A 17,261-nucleotide genomic window follows, 5' to 3' on the forward strand; every position below is an offset into this window, starting at 1 on the left:
TCTGGTATGTTTTCAAGTTTATTTACTTAATTTGTTATATGAAGGTTCCAAATGTATTTAAAAGTAGAGAGAAGGGTATAAACTTGTGTACAGTTACACCTACCTTCAAGAACTATTGTCTCGTAGGCATCTTTGTTTCCTCATATCCCTATTACCACCTCTCATCCCATCCCAAATTATTTTGAAGCCAATGCCAGACATGACATCATCTCATCCTTTAATTTTTCAGTAGCTAGCTTGAAAAGATTAGAACTTTTTTTTTAAACAGAGAAAATGAACCACATCTAAAAACTAAACCACACAGAAAAAGTCAATATTTCTTATTGTTATCAAGTAGGTACAATCAATATTCAGATTTTCTCAGTGGTCTCAAGAATTTTTATAATTACTTTTTACTGTTTGAAACAGAATACATATAAGATCCATGTATTGCAATTGGTTGATATTTCTCTTCTCTTTTAATGTGTAGGTCTCCCACCTCTATTTATTTTTCCTTATTTGTTGAGAAAACTGAATAGTGCTTGTAGAGCCTTCCATAGTTAGTATTTGCTGATGCATTCCTTTGGAGTTGTTTATAAGATCCTCTGTCCCATGTCTTTCCTTTTAGTTGGTAATTAAAACTAGGACCTGACCAGGTTCATTTGGAGAAGGCTGAGCAAAAGCTATTGGTTCTCTCTCTGTATGAGATGTTAGCAGGTATTGATCATCGCTCAGATCCATTTATTCCTCAGAGCTAAGGAATAACCAGCCTTGGGTAGCTTCCTCGCACATCTGCTCAGATCAGCACTCTGCTGAACTTGCGAGTGGGACTCTGCAGGTTTTAGGAGCGTTCTCTGTGCAGCAGCTCTTTGCCGCGTGCTCTGGCCTGGGAACTGTAGCCACCTTGTTCTTCAGTGCCTTCAGCTGTTTCCTCAATTTGGGGGTTTGTGTCCCTTGAGTTACCATTTCTCTGCCACTTCTAAGAAACCCTCAAGACACTAAACAGGGAAATTATGAGATTCACCTCCTTGGCTTCCCCTCTCTCAGAGATCACTGTTTTTCATTCTCTGATGTCCAGTGTCTTAAAAATCATTGTTTCATATATGTTATCAGTTTGATGGTCATTGTTGTTTTAGGAAGGAGGGTCCATCCAGCCCTTCTTAGTCCGTCTTGGCTGGATAGGAAGTCTCTGCAATTGTTTCTTTAAATTGTTTGTCTAAAAAAGTTTAACCATAGCTTATTAATTCAAGGGCTTCCCTTGTGGCTCAACTGGTAAAGAATCTGCCTGCAATGCGGGAGACCTGGTTTCGATCCCTAGGTTGGGAAGATCCCCTGGAGAAGGGAAAGGCTACCCACTCCAGTATTCTGTCCTAGAGAATTCTGTGATCTGTGTAGTCCGTGGAGTCGCAAAGAGTCAGACATGACTGAGCGACTTTCACTATTAATTCAAACACCATCTTAACATGAAGCTCAATATTTAAAGCAAAGTGAAAAATGTTGGAATTGAAGTGCGCCTGTGTGTGTACTTTGGAACACTGCTGAAGTCTTTAAACTGCCAGTGCAACCTCCAGGATCTCTTGCTGACATTTTCCCTCCCAATTAATTATGCTTTTTTCCATAAGATGAGCCTTGTTTTATTTCCTGCCATTTAGAAGCAATTTTGTAGTTCTTTTATTCATTCCTTCAGCAAATATTTTGAGTGCCTACTATGTATTATATAAAGTGTGGGAGATCCAGTGAGGAATACAATTCAACCTATCCCCTTAAAAATCTTGCCATTTATTTTCACACTAAAGCTTGTACCTGGATATTCATAACAGCTTTATTAGTTAATAGACCCAAACTGGAAATACCTAAATATCCATAATAGATGAATGGTTAAATGGACAGTGATCTATGCATAGTGTGGAATACTACTTAGCAATAATGGGTAATGATGTACTGTTAAGGGCAACAACTCGGATGAACCTCAAGGAACTTGTGTTGAATGGAGAGTTTATCTTAAGCAGATAATTATTGCTTGTTTTCATTAATATATCAGTTCATAAAAACATAATTGTAGAGATGGAGGACAGATTAGTGGTTGCCAGGGGTGAGAGGTCAGAGGAGGGAGTAGGTGTGGAAGTGAAAGGGCAGTTCTGGGAATCTGTGGTAATTGCAATGTAGTGTCTTGATTATGGTAGTGGTTACTCAAAGCTACACGTGTGGTAAAGTTACATGCAGCTACACACGCACGCACACATACACACAAATAAGTTCCTGTATAACTGGTGAAATCTGAATACGCTTTGTGGATTGTAGCAATGTTAATTACCTGGTTCTGCTATTGTAGTTGGGCTTCCCTGGTGGGTCAGATGGTAAAAAATCTGCCTGCAGTATGGGAGAGCCGGGTTTGATCATTGAGTAGGGAAGATCCCCTGGATAAAGGAATGGCAACCCACTTCAGTATTCTTGCCCAGAAAATTCCGTGGACAGAGGAGCCTGGTGGGCTACAGTTCATAGGGTCGCAGCTGTTGTAGTTATGCAAGATTTTAACCCCTGGGGACAGGGGCTGGGGAAGGGACAGTTCTTTGCACCTTGTTGTGAAGTTTTCAGTCAGTTCAGTCGCTCAGTCATGTCCGACTCTTTGCAACCCCATGAATCGCAGCATGCCAGGCCTCCCTGTCCATCACCAACTCCTGGAGTTTACTCAAACTCATGTCCATCGAGTTGGTGATGCCATCCAGCCATCTATGTGAATTTTTAGTTATTGCAAAATCATATGATTTTTCTTAAAAGGGCTTCCCTCATAGCTCAGTTGGTAAAGAATCTGCCTGCAATGCAGGAGGCCCCGATTCGATTCCTGGGTCGGGAAGATCCGCTGGAGAAGGGATAGGCTACCCACTCCAGTATTCTTGGGCTTCCCTTGAGGCTCAGCTGGTAAAGAATCTGCCTGCAATGCAGAGGCCTGGGTTCGATCCATGGGTTGGAAAGATCCCCTGGAGAAGGGAAAGGCTACCCACTCCAGTATTCTGGCCTGGAGAATTCCATGGACCGTATAGTCCATGGGGTTGCAAAGAGTCAGACATGACTGAGTAACTTCCACTTTCACTTTCCTTAAAAATCTTACAACTTCGTGGAAGATACAAAAAACGAAATATCCAGTTACAATACATCGTAATAATACTCAGTTAATGGGAAATGCTGTGGGGTTTGTGTTTGGAGGAATACCTTATTCTCAAGTCCAGAGGCAACGTTTCTACTGCTCCCTCGTCTCCTGCAACTTCCCAGTCAGGCCCTACTTCTAACTGCGTGCATGTTCAGTCACAGCCATGTCTGACTCTTTGCTGCCCCGTGGACTGTGTACTGCCAGGCTCCTCTCTTCATGGAGTTTTCCAGGCAAGAATACTGGAGTGGGTTGCCACTTTCCACTCCAGGGGATCTTCCTGACTCGGATTGAGCCCACATCTCGTGTGTCTCCTGCACTGGCAGGTGGATTCTTTACCATTGTGCCATCAGGGAAGTCATTTCTATCTGAGGGACGTGTGTAAGTGCTAAGGGACTTGCAGAAGGCTTGTGAGTGACCTTCCTCCACCCTCACCACGCAGAGTGATGTGCTGTACTCGTTAAGACCTCAGCAAAATATCTTCACCATACAAGGCAAACATTTTATAAGATTGAGCGTGTATAAAGTAACAGGAATCTCATGTTCTCACGACATGTTCAAATGGAAGTTCAAAACCTATTCCAGATTTAAATATCAATGAGTTTTGGATTACGCACAGCTTTGGCTCATCTGAGACCCTGTTCTGCCATCAACCCCCATCAGCTAAAGCTTGAGTCTGACCTGTTTAGAAATAGCTTTTGTGTTTGATGATGAACACAGAGCTGCAGTGGGTTTTGTACATAAGTTGTTACTTGTTACTGTAATGTATTTTAAATCAGTGACAGATTGTCACATATTTTGCATTTTCAAAAGTTATAAAAGTTTTTACCCCTTGAAACTAAGTAGCATGTATATGTTATTTCTGATATGTTGGGGGGTATATTTTGGGTTTACTCCTATTTAATAGGAAGCACTAGAAAAGCCACTCAGTGTCAGTTTATACTCTTGTCACATTGTGACAACTCAGTTGTCTTAGAATTTTTGCCAGGATGAGCCTGTATTTCACAGATCCAGGAGGAGGTGGGCTTACAATGTATGAGCTAGAAATATTATGGTATTATTTGTTGCTGTTACTGTACCAGAAACTCACCCCTTCTCTCTCAGTGTGAGAAAGACCTCCCTGGAATTGCTCTTGGACTAAGGAAGGTGTCTGAGTCTGTGCCTGTGTGTGTTATGGGAATATTCACTGGGTAGCAAACATCCGTAGACTTTTTAATCCAATCTGAGTTTCCCTGAAATAGGGTCTCAAGGTGTATAGATAGGCAGCTTTGTCTATGAACATAGCAGCCAATATGAAATTGTCTACATCTACTTTGTGAAATTCACACTTAGTTCTGTATTTTGAACTCATTCCTCTTTTTTTAAAAAAAAGAATTGATGAAGCAGTGGGGTTTTGATCCATCTTTTTTTCCAATTTCCCTAAGATAGAAATAATACATTTTTGAGTTAACAGTTCATTTATTATTGATCAGATCCTGAGATTTAAAAAAAATTTTTTTGTGGTAGTTAATTGTGTACTACTTTTTGACATTTAATTAATTTTGATTTTCTGAAATGAAAACCTGTTATTTGTGTGCTAAATCCTTTAAAACCGTTTAAGAAAACAGACAAGACTATGTCAATAGTACAGCTGAATATTTCTTGTTTTCTGGTAATCTGTGCCAACTGGATGGTCCTGATTTTTATATAACCATAATCTTTTTTGTATCCTATCCTATCTCTGTATATCTTAGAAAATTATTACTAATTCTTATTTATTTCTTTAAAATGTACTTATAAGGACTCTTAAGGTTGCATAACATTCTACATGTTACGTGCTTTTCCTGCAACCTTAAGATTCTACCATATTAGTCTGGTTCTATAATACTATTAAATAATATTATGAGCATTTTTCTTGGAGAGGAATAGGGATTAACAGGAAGCAGTGGCTTTTTCATAGCTTTGGGAAGCTCTGAAATGTTTTTTTCTAGGCAGCTTAAATATCCTTGAAACATTAATTTTGGAATAAGAGTTGCATAAGCACCAGTGTAATTCCTCCACTTTATAAAGAGAGGCACCGCTACCATCTGCCTTCCTTGCCCTGCGCGTGCCTGAACAAAATTGAGCTGAATGTACTGGCTCCCACCTGTACCCAAGCCCGTCAGTGCCTGGACCAAACCCAACGACAATAGGAAGCATATTTAGAGCCTTTGACTATTTCTCCCTCAGTGGGTACATCTGGTGCCCAACAACAGCTGCTAGTCTCACTGCTCATTCCCAGCTCAAATCTTTGTAGTCCGGTGGATCCTGGAGGCCCTGACTCTGAACCTAGCCCCAAGGGGCCCGCCTGGCTTCCTGGTTACAGAAATTATCCCCTTTTCTTTCTTTCCAGGTCTAGGTCTCTGCTAGTTCTTCTTGGATATTTGGATGCTGTCTCTTCACTTCCCACTGTAGTGTCTTACAGAATATGATCAGATCTGAAATGACCACTCCTCGCCTGATTTCTAGGTATCCAGGTAGTGGCTCCTTCCTCTGCCTGATTTGATACCAAGTTACTGGACTACAGTCCATAGGGGTCTCAAAGGGTCAGATACGACCAAAGTGACTTAGCACGCAGCACGCAAGCACCCACAGCTGCAGATGACTTCAGCACTTGCTGTACCCTTTGAATACTATGCCTGTCTATCTCACTGACCCTTGGGGGGCAGCCTTGGATGAGGCCAGTGCTGCATTTATGATCCCAAATGTGAGAACTGGCCTAGTATTGCCAAACATCCATTCTGCCTCACACCTGTAACTGGGAGAAGGACCACTGACATCATGTGTCTCTGGAGAGTGGCCTGTCACTGATAACACCATAGTCAGGGGCTCACTCGCTTTCTTTCCTTTTTTCCCCCCTGTTTATTTATTTATTTTATTTGGCTGCATCGGGTCTTAGTTGTGGCACATGGGATCTTCCTCTGCAGTGCACAGACTCTAGTTGTGGTGCAGGTTTAGTTTGAGATCTTAGTTCCCCGACCAAGGATTGAACCCTCATCCCCTGCATTGCAAGGAAGACTCTTAACTTACTGGACCACCAGAGACGTCCTTCACTCACTTTCTTGGCTATTTAACTCTTCCTAGTTCCAAAAGCTTTTTCATAACTTAACAATAAGATGATTACCATAAAGAACGGAACTAAGGCAAGTAAGATATAAGTGGTAGGATTAAACTGAACCAGAAAATCTAGTCCCTGCTGCAAAATAGCCTGGAGTTGAGTAACTTGACTTTTTAGACTTAAGCTTTCTGCCAGTCAGATAAAAAGGGAGGTGTAAAATTGATACATTTTGGGGAAGAATGCATTTTCATTATATAAAATTTTTGTATCTGATTATCATATTAAAATGCTAGTGCATGCTGCTGAATTTTAATCCTCCCTTTCTAGCATGATATACTTCAAAAAATCATTCTTCTTCAAAATGCCTTTAGATGAGCACTGTTCAGTAACTTTCTAGTATCCACAGTATAAAGTGCAGAGATACATGTGAAAAGAATGATATACATATGCTGCTCAATATATTAAAAAATATTGTTTTCTCAACAGATAATAACTATAAAGTTTTCAGTATATTTTCTTTTGTAAGTAAGTCTTTCAAGTCCAGTATATACTTAACACTTACAGCATTATCTCGGTTTGGGCTGGTCATAGTCAAGTACTCACTAGCCACTTGTGGGTTGGTGGGGTAGTGGTAGAAGGGGCCAGTCTTTGTTGTAATATCCTTGTGATAATTTCAGTCTTGGGATTTCTCAAGTTTCATCAGGAACCTTGTGAGGCAAATTCTTCAGTGTTCCTTGTACTGAGTGATCATTAATCTGGAAGTTATTCTTTTATGTGGCCAAAACAAATTGATAAGAAGAACAAATAAATTCAGTCATTATTCAAGAAAGTGAATAACATGCTTTGAATACTTACGGACCCTTACTTTCAATCCCTCATCACTAGTGAATGTGCTAATTTATGTTATCTGGGAGATTCTCTTGATCGATTTGTATGCCACCTGTTTCCTTAAGACTTCCATGATTTCAAGAGCTTTCTCTTCTAGTGTTCCAGCAGGGATTAGTCGGTATTTTTTCAATGATATTCATGGCCTTTGCTTGGCATACAGTTTCTGGTTAATTTCTTTGTTAGCCCCTGGTGGAGAACTGAGACTTGTTGACTGTCCTCCTCTCCTTCCATTTGCGGCATGGAGTAAAGTGTGCTCAGTAATTCTTGTTGAATGAGTGCACATGTGTCTTCTCCTCTGGCTTATGGTCTGGAAAGCAGGGGCATGCTTTTGCCTCCTCTGTGTATTTGTAGCATAGTGTGGGGAATGTACTTGATGCTTGATGAATTCTTGCTGACTGGACCCGGGACTCATCATTGGCCTTCCTAGTGTTGGTCCAAAACTGTATCCTCGAACTGTTAAATTACATTCCCTGAAAAGAAAATCATTGTTTTCATTTGGAGGAAGAAATACAAACACACATCACCAGCCTTCCTTGCTGGTTCATAACTGACTCTCTGAAAAAGGAAAGAATTAATGGAGACACTAACTTTAGTTGAATGCCAATGAAGTATAATATATAGTTTTTGCCAGAAGGAAAAGTAGGGCTCTTCTTAAAATTTATTTTTAATTCAAGTAGAACTCTCATTGTAGGTGCTAAGCATTATGATGAAAAAATCTAGTCTGTGCATATTTGAGTCATTCATTCTTTCATCTGTTAGACACTGAACACCTGTTATAATTGAGAAATTATGTTAGGCACAGGGATAAAAACCAAAACATTCTGACCCTCAGGTTGCTCCCATTTTAGTTGGCAAACCAGAACACTCCAAAGACCTTTTTAAACCATTTTAAAATGTAGAGCAAGCTAGCTACTAATGGGAAAAAGATTCAGTAAATCTAATTTTCACTCTGTTTTTCCTTCAGTGGTATTGGCTAATAAGTATTTTTAGAATAAATGTGTATATAGTGGTTTGTTTTTTAAGACATTACATTATTTGGCATTTATTATATTTTATTTATTTCTTTGATTGATTAATTGCACCTTAGCATTCTAGAACAGATTTTACAGATTTTGACATATGATTAAATAGCATAAAGCATAACTAATGTGGTTTTTAGTTGCATGCTATGTATTAAAGCATAAAATTTAAACACACACTTCATCGGGAATTTTTGCAGTTACAGTGAATTAGAAAGATTTAGATACTGGAACTCTCCCCCACTGCTCCATGCCTTAAGGGAGGGGCAAGAATTTTATAATTAAGATTATTATAGAAGAGTATCCTGACATAACTGATTGACTTTAGTGATGTGCCTTGAAAGTTCAAATTCAAGGTGTGCACTTATTTCAGTCAGCTGATTCTGAATGTTTAAATAAGAAATACTATTTCTGGGTATTCTGAATAACTCGTTGTACATTTATTCCTAATAGTGAGCATTTGTACTAATGATGGATTACTAATGAGCATGTAAATGTACCACCTGATTACATTAATATATGATCGTTCATGACGAGGTCTGAAATGAACATTTCTAATATGTATTTCTTTTCCCCAAATAGGCACTGTGGTGTATACTGAGCAGGACCGAGACAAGGGTGTTTTTCTTAAGAGCCACTGATTTAGTCAATTATCAAAAATCATATTATAATAAATGCTGTTCTAAGAATTTTGATTAACCTTTAAATAAATGTTACTTTGGAAAAAAAAAGAACCCTGCCAAATGTGTTAATAATAAATTGTGAAGTGGTAGTAATTGCAAGTATGGCTTTATAGATAATACAGTTAATTGATACCACGCTCTCAAACATATATAGCACATCAGCTGTTATGAGGCAGCGTGATAGTGATGGTGTCTATGGCGTTTTTGATGCATTAAGGATGATATGAGCAAAATGGAAACAGAGTGCTCATCAGGGTCATTCTCTCATGGACATCTGATGCCCATGGTCAAGTAAATTTTTAATGACACATAGTCACTACACACCTTTCAGCCTTCTGAAGAGGTAAGTGTGCATTGATCTGTCCTAATTAGCCTTGCAGAGTACTTCAGACATTCTTGCATGAACACTATTATTTAATAAAATGGGGGCTGTTTTTTTTTTTTTTTTCCCACAAGCTCAGCACTTGCGCCTTGGATGGCTGTCCTGTTGCTGGTTTGTTTTTTTTTAAACTCGTCTTAACGTTCATTCTTGTCTTTTGTCTAGCAATGTAGTATCAATGCAGCTGCATAAAAAAGTAAGCAAAATTAAGGAATGGTTCTGATTTTGAAGGTTTGTTGCTATGATAAGATACCCATAAAGCACACATCCATTCCTTTCCTAATGTATAGGGTGTTGACTGCATAAAATCACTTCAAAAGACATTAAGAATATACAGGCAATTCTGTTGAGGTGTGCAGTGGGCTGCTTTTATGTTTGGCAATAAAGGTGGCCCTGGAAAATCTGATTTGCAAAATAAAAGGTAGCCAAAGTAATTTGCAGTTGTTCTAGATCGAAACTTTAGGGACATCTTCTTTTTAAAAGGAGTTTACTTTTTCTTGGAGTTTGGAGTCTATAAACAAGAATCCTGAGTTTGCTTAGTATTGGAGTCAGTCAGTCAGTTCAGTTCAGTTCAGTAGCTCAGTCGTGTCCAACTCTTGCAACCCCATGAATCACAGCATGCCAGGCCTCCCTGTCCATCACCAACTCCCGGAGTTCACTCAAGCATTGTCTATTATTATCTCATAGGATTTAAAGGTAGGGGAATTTCTAATGTAGATGCTTCTTACACTTGTGGTGGTATTTGGTTCCAAATGACCTATCCCAGGGATAAAGTCTGCAGTCAGAACTTCTTCAGTCAGAAGCATGAATATCACTTGGTAGATGTGGTTCACTGGTTATTGGATTATTTTTTCTTAAGAAAATGGAATAAGAGTAGGCTCCTATTGAGCTGTAGGGCTGGTCATTGATGACAATGTTTGGAGTTGCCCTTGTCTGCCAGGAAATCAGGCATCTCTTCCTGCTGTTTCATGACCACAGAGTTGGTTATCAGACACCTCAAATGCCTCCTTTACCTGTTTGCTGAAACCTGGAGTTGCACAGAGATAAAAATTTGAGGGTTTTACAAATATCCCTTGAAATGTTAACACTTCGTATAAACCATACCCATAGAACTCAGAGTGAGCTAGCTTACCAGCTCTTTCTGGAGAATAGGATTTTGAAAGTGGGGTGGCTAAAATATATGAGGACACTGAGTAGCAAGGGTATAAGAGGAAGTGCCTTGTGAGCATAGTAGGGGCAAGATAAAAGGCTGGATGGGAGGAGGATTAGAACAGAAGAGGACAAGATTTGCTTTGTCTACCCTATAGGAAAGGTCTGAAAATGTCATACTTTCTAATTACAGTTTTAAAGCACTTTTAAAAATCCTAGTTTAAAACTGGTTTTGTTTTCAGTTTTCTTAGGTGTAAAATTTATGATGTCATTGCTGTCACGTGTTTTCTTTGAATTGCTTAGTTTAGGTATTTCAGTTCAGTTGCTCAGTCGTGTCTGACTCTTTGCGACCCCATGGACTGCAGCACGCCAGGCCTCCCTGTCCATCACCTACTCCCAGAGTTTACTCAAACTCATGTCCATTGAGTTGGTGATGCCATCCAACCATCTCATCCTCTGTCGTCCCCTTTGCCTCCCACCTTCAGTCTTTCCCAGCATCAGAGTCTTTTCAAATGAGTCAGTTCTTTGCACCAGGTGGCCAAAGTATTGGAGTTTCAGCTTCAACATCAGGTATTTAAGAAGCATTTATTGAATAACTGCTGTGGGCTAGATAGTATGTTGGAGGCTAAGGAAAAAAGATGGATCTCATCTGTAATGTTCCTGTCAGTTACTATGCTTTAGACTATAGGTAACAGAAAACCCAACTTCAAATGGCTTTAGGCATAAGAAAATTTGTTGGCCCCACCACTGAAAGTCCAGAGGTAGGGTCGAATTCAGGACCATTCTAATCTAGTAGTTTTGAATTAGTTTTCCTTTTATCCTCTTTCCTTACCTTCTTGGTGAATCAGCTTCATCAGGGGCTAGTAGCAAGACAGCTATCAAGCAAGAGGGGCTACTTCTGAGTCTTTCTAGAAGAGTAAGAAAGGCTTTTCCAAGAGCTTCAAAGAAACCTTGTCTTGGATTTTATTAGCTCCAAGAGGCCAAGCCTTTGCAGGCAATTACAGGACTGGTGGTTATGGCTGTATATGGGTTTGGTGGGAGCATTGGTCGGGTGGGGAGTGTGGGAGGATTTTCATTCTAGATTGATGGAGATGAGGGATTCAGGAAAGGATTCCTTGAAGAGATGCTGCCCAAACTAAATCCAGGAGGATGAGAAGGAACAAGGTGGTGGAGAGGGTATGCAGGAAATGAGGGACATGGGTGCCAAGACATAGAAGTGAAGAGTACATTGTACAAAAGCAACTCCCTTATTCATTCCTCAAGTCTCAGCTTCACCTTATCTTGCTGGAGAGGTTTAGCCGAGCCTTGTGTGGTCCCCTCCTTCCCTGTACTAAGCCCATTTTAACCACTCACCACGCTTCACTGGTATTTGTTCACTGCCTATTCTTCTCTACTAGACTCTGTGAGGGCAGAGCCCATGCCTGTCTAACTGCACGTCTATTCCTGGTGCCTAGCATGTTGCCTGGCATCGTAGGGAGCTAGTAAGTGCTTGTTAAACGTACAAATGAATCAGTGGTCTGTTATTCTTTTATTAAGGGCTTCCCAGTTGGTGCTAGTGGTAAAGAACCCACCTGCCAATGCAGGAGATGGTAAGAGACACAGGTTCGATCCCTGTGTCGGGAAGTAATCTACTCCTTATTCTTGCCTGGAGAATCCTATGGACAGAGGAGCCTGGAGGGCTACAGTCCATAGGATCACAAAAAATCAGATGCGACTGAAGTAACTTAGCATGCACACACATATTCTTTTATTAAATGACAGAATTTGGACCTCTTAATTTCTACATTGATAAGAATGGTAAGAACATTTATGGTCCTGATTAGGCTTCTTATAAATAGTCATGAAATGTGGGTGGTGAAGTCTTGTGGATTCTGAGGAGTTTTTTGACTCTGATATGATGAACTAGTCTGGATAGGATTTTTCTCAAGCATACTTATGCATATCTATACACTGTACAGTTCCAAATAGGATGAGACCATAAAAGTCAATGAGACTCATGTGTTGGATGAGTCTTTGTCTATTGGAATGCTGTCTTTCCTCATCACATTCTGAAAAGGTAAACCCATATGATAAAATTCCAGCTCAGGTGACTTTCTGATGTTTCTTTTAGTTTTATGATTTTAGAAGCTTCTAATTAAATGATTAATACATGATTTTATTGATATTAACCAGAAATTACCTTTCTGTCTGTTCTTTAATGTGTAATATACTAGTAGTGGACCATGGAGTTGGGGAAAGATTTTGCTGGATTCTACTATACTGCATTTTCCATTTGAAGTTTTAAAGTAAGCTTCATATATTGAAATAAATTAATGAAAAGATGCTTTTGGATAGAATGGTATATAGTACTTGCTGCTCACTGTCATCAGTATTATAATTTATAAATCTAAAGCACCAACTATGGAAAATCTGAAATGTTTAACTTGGAGAAAAAGAATATAATAATAATATATAATAATATTGATATCTCATATTGAAATCTAACCCCAGTTCTATTGGTGATGTTAAGGATTTTTTTGCAGTGGGCTAGTGAGTCTCTGAAGATCTCTACGGAAAATTTTAGATGTTTTCCCAGAGTATGTCACAAGTCTGTTTTGTGTAGTCTTTCTAAATACTTTTAAATGTACCCTGCAAGTTTGAAGTCTCTTAATTTAATGAATTCCTTACGATACCAACTAGACAGGATTGTTTTATTGATTAAGACCTCTTTAAAAAGTTTATTTAGCTTTTTCTAAGTTATAAAAACTGTTTTAAACATGGAAACCACTGTTCCATTAATTATAAATAATTTCTACACATTTTCACCCAACCTGTAATATATTTCAGACAGTTCCCATTAGAAGACATTTTTGAGCAGTTCGTGGAATTATAACCCCAAATTTCTGCTTTCTGGAAGAAATTACTTTGGGGGAAATTAATAACAATAAGAATTGCAAAAATGCTCCCGCTTAATGCCTTATTTAGTGTTATCATCAGAGATAACATTTTCCTTTATATAAATATCACATTCCTATAATATTAATAAGTTCTTCATTGTTAGGAAAAATTAGCTTTTTAAGGTACATTATGGTTCTGCAGTTATATATAAGAAATAGAAAGAACTGTGTAATTAATGTACACTGCAAATGATTTATAAGTTTCCCATGTAATTGTGACAGGTGAACACATATACTCCAATTGAAGGAAGCAAAGGAGATGAATAACCTTGTCTATCATAGAGTATGGTTGGTTGGGACATCCTCTGCTTTGAGACCGTGGGAAGGAAAAGAAAATAACCTTTGTTGAGAAGTTTTTTAGAGGTTCTGCTGTTTGGGGTAGACCAACAGGACTGGTGGGCTTCCCCCGTGGCTCAGTGGTAAAGAATCATCCTGCAAAGCAGGAGCGGCAGGTTTGATCCCTGGGTTGGGAAGATCCCCTGGAGGAAGGCATGGCAGCCCACTCTGGTATTCTTGCCTGGAGAATTCCATGGGCAGAGGAGCCTGGCAGGCTACAGTCCATAGCGTCACAAGGAGTTGGACACGACTAGAGTGACTTTATGGAGAAGGCAGTGGCAGCCCACTCCAGTACTCTTGCCTGGAAAATCCCATGGGTGGAGGAGCCTGGTAGGCTGCAGTCCGTGGGGTCGCCAAGAGTCGGACACGACTGAGCGACTTCACTTTGACTTTTCACTTTCATGCATTGGAGAAGGAAATGGCAACCCACTCCAGTGTTCTTGCCTGGAGAATCCCAGGGACGGGGGAGCCTGGTGGGCTGCTGTCTATGGGGTCGCACGGAGTTGGACACGACCGAAGTGACTTAGCAGCAGCAGCAGAGTGATTTTATGCACGCATGCAAATCTTTGGTAGAAATTTTTGGATAGTATCTGGCCTGTGTTTCCCCTTCTACTGAGAAGAAGACTGGGCTTAGTGAAGTTAAGCCACTTGCCCAGGTCCTTGCATGGCAAATGAGCCTGCAGAGGAGCCTGGGCTAGTACTGGTGTCTCCTGCCCTCAGACTTACGGATGTGCTTTGCACAGCGTCAGGCTGCTCTCTTGGACTCTTCAATGTGAAAGCAACTTAACCACATGTGAGAAGCAAAATCCTTTTGCATGAATTCATTAATAAAAATATTACGGTGGTTTTGCAGTTTCACAGAGTGGAGCTTTACTGACTTCAGAAAGTGAAGGAGTTAAGCTCCCCAAATACTAAATGAAATCTACTCATAATGTTTTAAAAAAGCAAAACTTATTTAGGAAACTTTCCCTAAGTTTGCAGAAGCGCAGGCTTCTCTTGGAAAGAAAGCAGGTTGAGGCTGTGGAAACTCAGCTGTGCGTTGTGTTTTCCTCCTCCGAGAGCTTGGGAGATTGGCATTACTCCGCAGCAGTGTCACAGCCCGCAGTCATTTAATGCCTCTTCTTGTGAGGCCAAGATTCCACGCCCAAGTGCATTTAGTAGGTCAGTACAGTAATTTTAAATGTCTTTCTTTCAATCTTTTGCCATCTTCAATTATACCTTTCCACCCTACTATTTGTGTAATTTTCTTCTGTCTGAAGTCTCTTTACTCTTGTTCTCTATTGCACAGCATGACAAATTACCCATCAAGCCATATCTTTTCAGCCCAGAAATGCGCAGTAACACGGAGTCATGGCATTATCGCATGTTGTGCACTTTATTTCCTCACAGTTCATTCAAGTGTGTCACTTTATTTTCCTGGCTTCCTTTTGTCATCACAGAGATTAACCATTTTATCCTTCCTAAACTTTAGAAACAATTAGAATTTCATTATAGTGGAAGCTGAGAGTGAATGCTTGCTCAGTACTATATGGAGTATACTTTTCATATTATCAGTGGCAAAATTAAAGCCATGAATCCTGAGTCCTTTTCGAAGGAGAGACTTCAGAGGTTATTATACAGCTGAGTAACCCTGGCTCTGTACAAGAGAATTATTTGAGCCTGTGGCCACCAAACACATTCACTGTAAGAAACCATTTAGCCTGACATTGAGTACCTGATTCTTCTGTTCTCCTGCGAATTATGAAACTCTCGGGGGCCCATGTGTTCTGTACACAAAACCTTTTTTTCCTCTTAGCTTTGGCTAACTACCGGTAGTGTACAGTGTGCAATGAGATACAATAGACATTGCAAGTATGTGTTAGAAAATCAATTGGTATTGATGCCATATTCAGCAGGGCTGCAGCTGGTATGTAGACACATCACTGGAAATGGTGATTATGATCATATTCAAAAGCATTCAGAAAAACCCACAGCGTTTAGATCACTGTTCAGATAGATTGCTGTTTTATTGGGACAGACGAGTTGGACAGCTCGTGGTACTCCTAGATGGTTCTAAGATGTTTTTTAACTTAATATATTTTATATGTTACATTTGTATTTTAAATATTATATTTATAGTATACAGGATAGTGGTTGTTGGTAAGCCAACAAACAACAAGTTCAAAGTTCTTTGGCCATAGCCAGCTTCTAGCCTGCCAGATAATAAATACAAGCTGCTCTAGGGAGAGGGTGGGAGGAGGAAAAGGGTGTGGTTACAGTGTGGCTTTAGTCTGAAAACACACCTCCCGAGTTGGTTGAGAGGGCAAGGGGAAGAGAGAGACAGAGGAGAGAGGGAAGGAGGGAGGGAGAGGTGGCGAGAACAAAAATGAATGTGAGGTAGTCTGGAGGGGAAAAGCCACAGCAAAAGCCAGGAAGGATCGTGGTATGGCAAAGGAGGTTCTCAGAACTTAAATACGTGGAACAGTGGGAACATGAAGTGAGGTTCCCTACCCAGGCATTTGCTACCCATGAACAAGTAATTAGCTAAAAATATTAGCTATATATTTCATTTAGGAGAACTTTAGGATGAAAGAGACTTGAACTAGAAAGGGTGGTTGCTTTCATAAAACTCATTTTCTACTCTAGATCCACGTTTTCCTGTGAACACCTTTAGGTTGTACTAAAAATGGAGTGATTGAAATCTCAACCTCATAAATATAATTTTTCAATTTTAACTGTTTTGAAAAATAGTGAATAAGCTGGAGGTTTAAAATAAAATTTGGTATGGCAGTCTTGTCTTTTTACCTCTGCATTATCTTTGACACTCAGCTAAGCTCTAGTCTAGAAGTATCAAAGCCCAGCTAGAAGATGGAAGAAGGAAACCAGAACCAGGGAATGTGTCTTTTAGAAACAGTGACCACAAAAAAGGCAAGCTATTGATATTATTGTTAAGGTTGGGATTTCATGAAGGTAAGCTGCTATTGGGAGAGGAAAGACTTAATACTTTAAGACAGTAGTTTTTTAAACAATAAAACTCATTAAGCCTTACTTACCATATGTGATTTTTAACTAGCAGCCAGTAAAAAGAAAAGAAAAAAAGGGAAGAGTGAGCGATTTCTAGGGAATGAAAGAGGAGATAACAACGAACAATTAAAAACTTGAGAGAATGTCCTAGCTTTCAAAATACCTTTAAATGTATTTTTCCATGTTAATCACAAGCTACCTACAGATAAAATAGGAGAGAAATTAGTAAAGCTCTTTTAAGAAATAGAGAAAATGAGACTCATTACCTGAAGTCACATAAGGAAGTGGACAAAGCAGTACTAGTAGAACTGAGCTCTCTAGAACTCGGCTGTGCAGTTTGGTAGCTACTAGCCACTGGGGCTGTTGAGCCCTTGAAAGGTGCCAAGTCCTGTTTGAGATGCGCTGCTCGTATAAAATACACACCAGATTTCTAAAAGCTACTACAGAGAAACAGGAATATTCTACACAACCTTATGGACATATGGGACTTCTCAGGTGACTTAGCATTAAAGAACCTGCCTGCCAGTGCAGGAGGTGAGAGTTTGATCCCTGGGTCTGGAAGACCCCCTGGAGAAGGGAATGGCAACCCACTGCGGTATTCTTGCCTGGAGAATCCCATGGACAGAGGAGACTGGTGGGTTACAGTCTTTGGGGTTGCAAAGAGTGGG

The 17,261-nt window shown here is 39.8% G+C and overlaps 1 long non-coding RNA gene across 1 annotated transcript in view; it reads left to right on the plus strand.

The window, feature by feature from the left end:
- Positions 1 to 8,779, plus strand: part of LOC128051476 (uncharacterized) — a 30,282-nt gene extending 21,503 nt beyond the window's left edge. The window contains exon 4 of the long non-coding RNA XR_008199719.1: positions 8,690 to 8,779. This is a non-coding gene — a long non-coding RNA (uncharacterized LOC128051476). The remainder of the gene's footprint in view (positions 1 to 8,689) is intronic.
- Positions 8,780 to 17,261: the final 8,482 nt, after the last annotated feature.

Source organism: Budorcas taxicolor, chromosome 7 (genome assembly GCF_023091745.1).
Source record: "Budorcas taxicolor isolate Tak-1 chromosome 7, Takin1.1, whole genome shotgun sequence".
In the NCBI taxonomy this organism is placed as follows: domain Eukaryota; kingdom Metazoa; phylum Chordata; class Mammalia; order Artiodactyla; family Bovidae; genus Budorcas; species Budorcas taxicolor.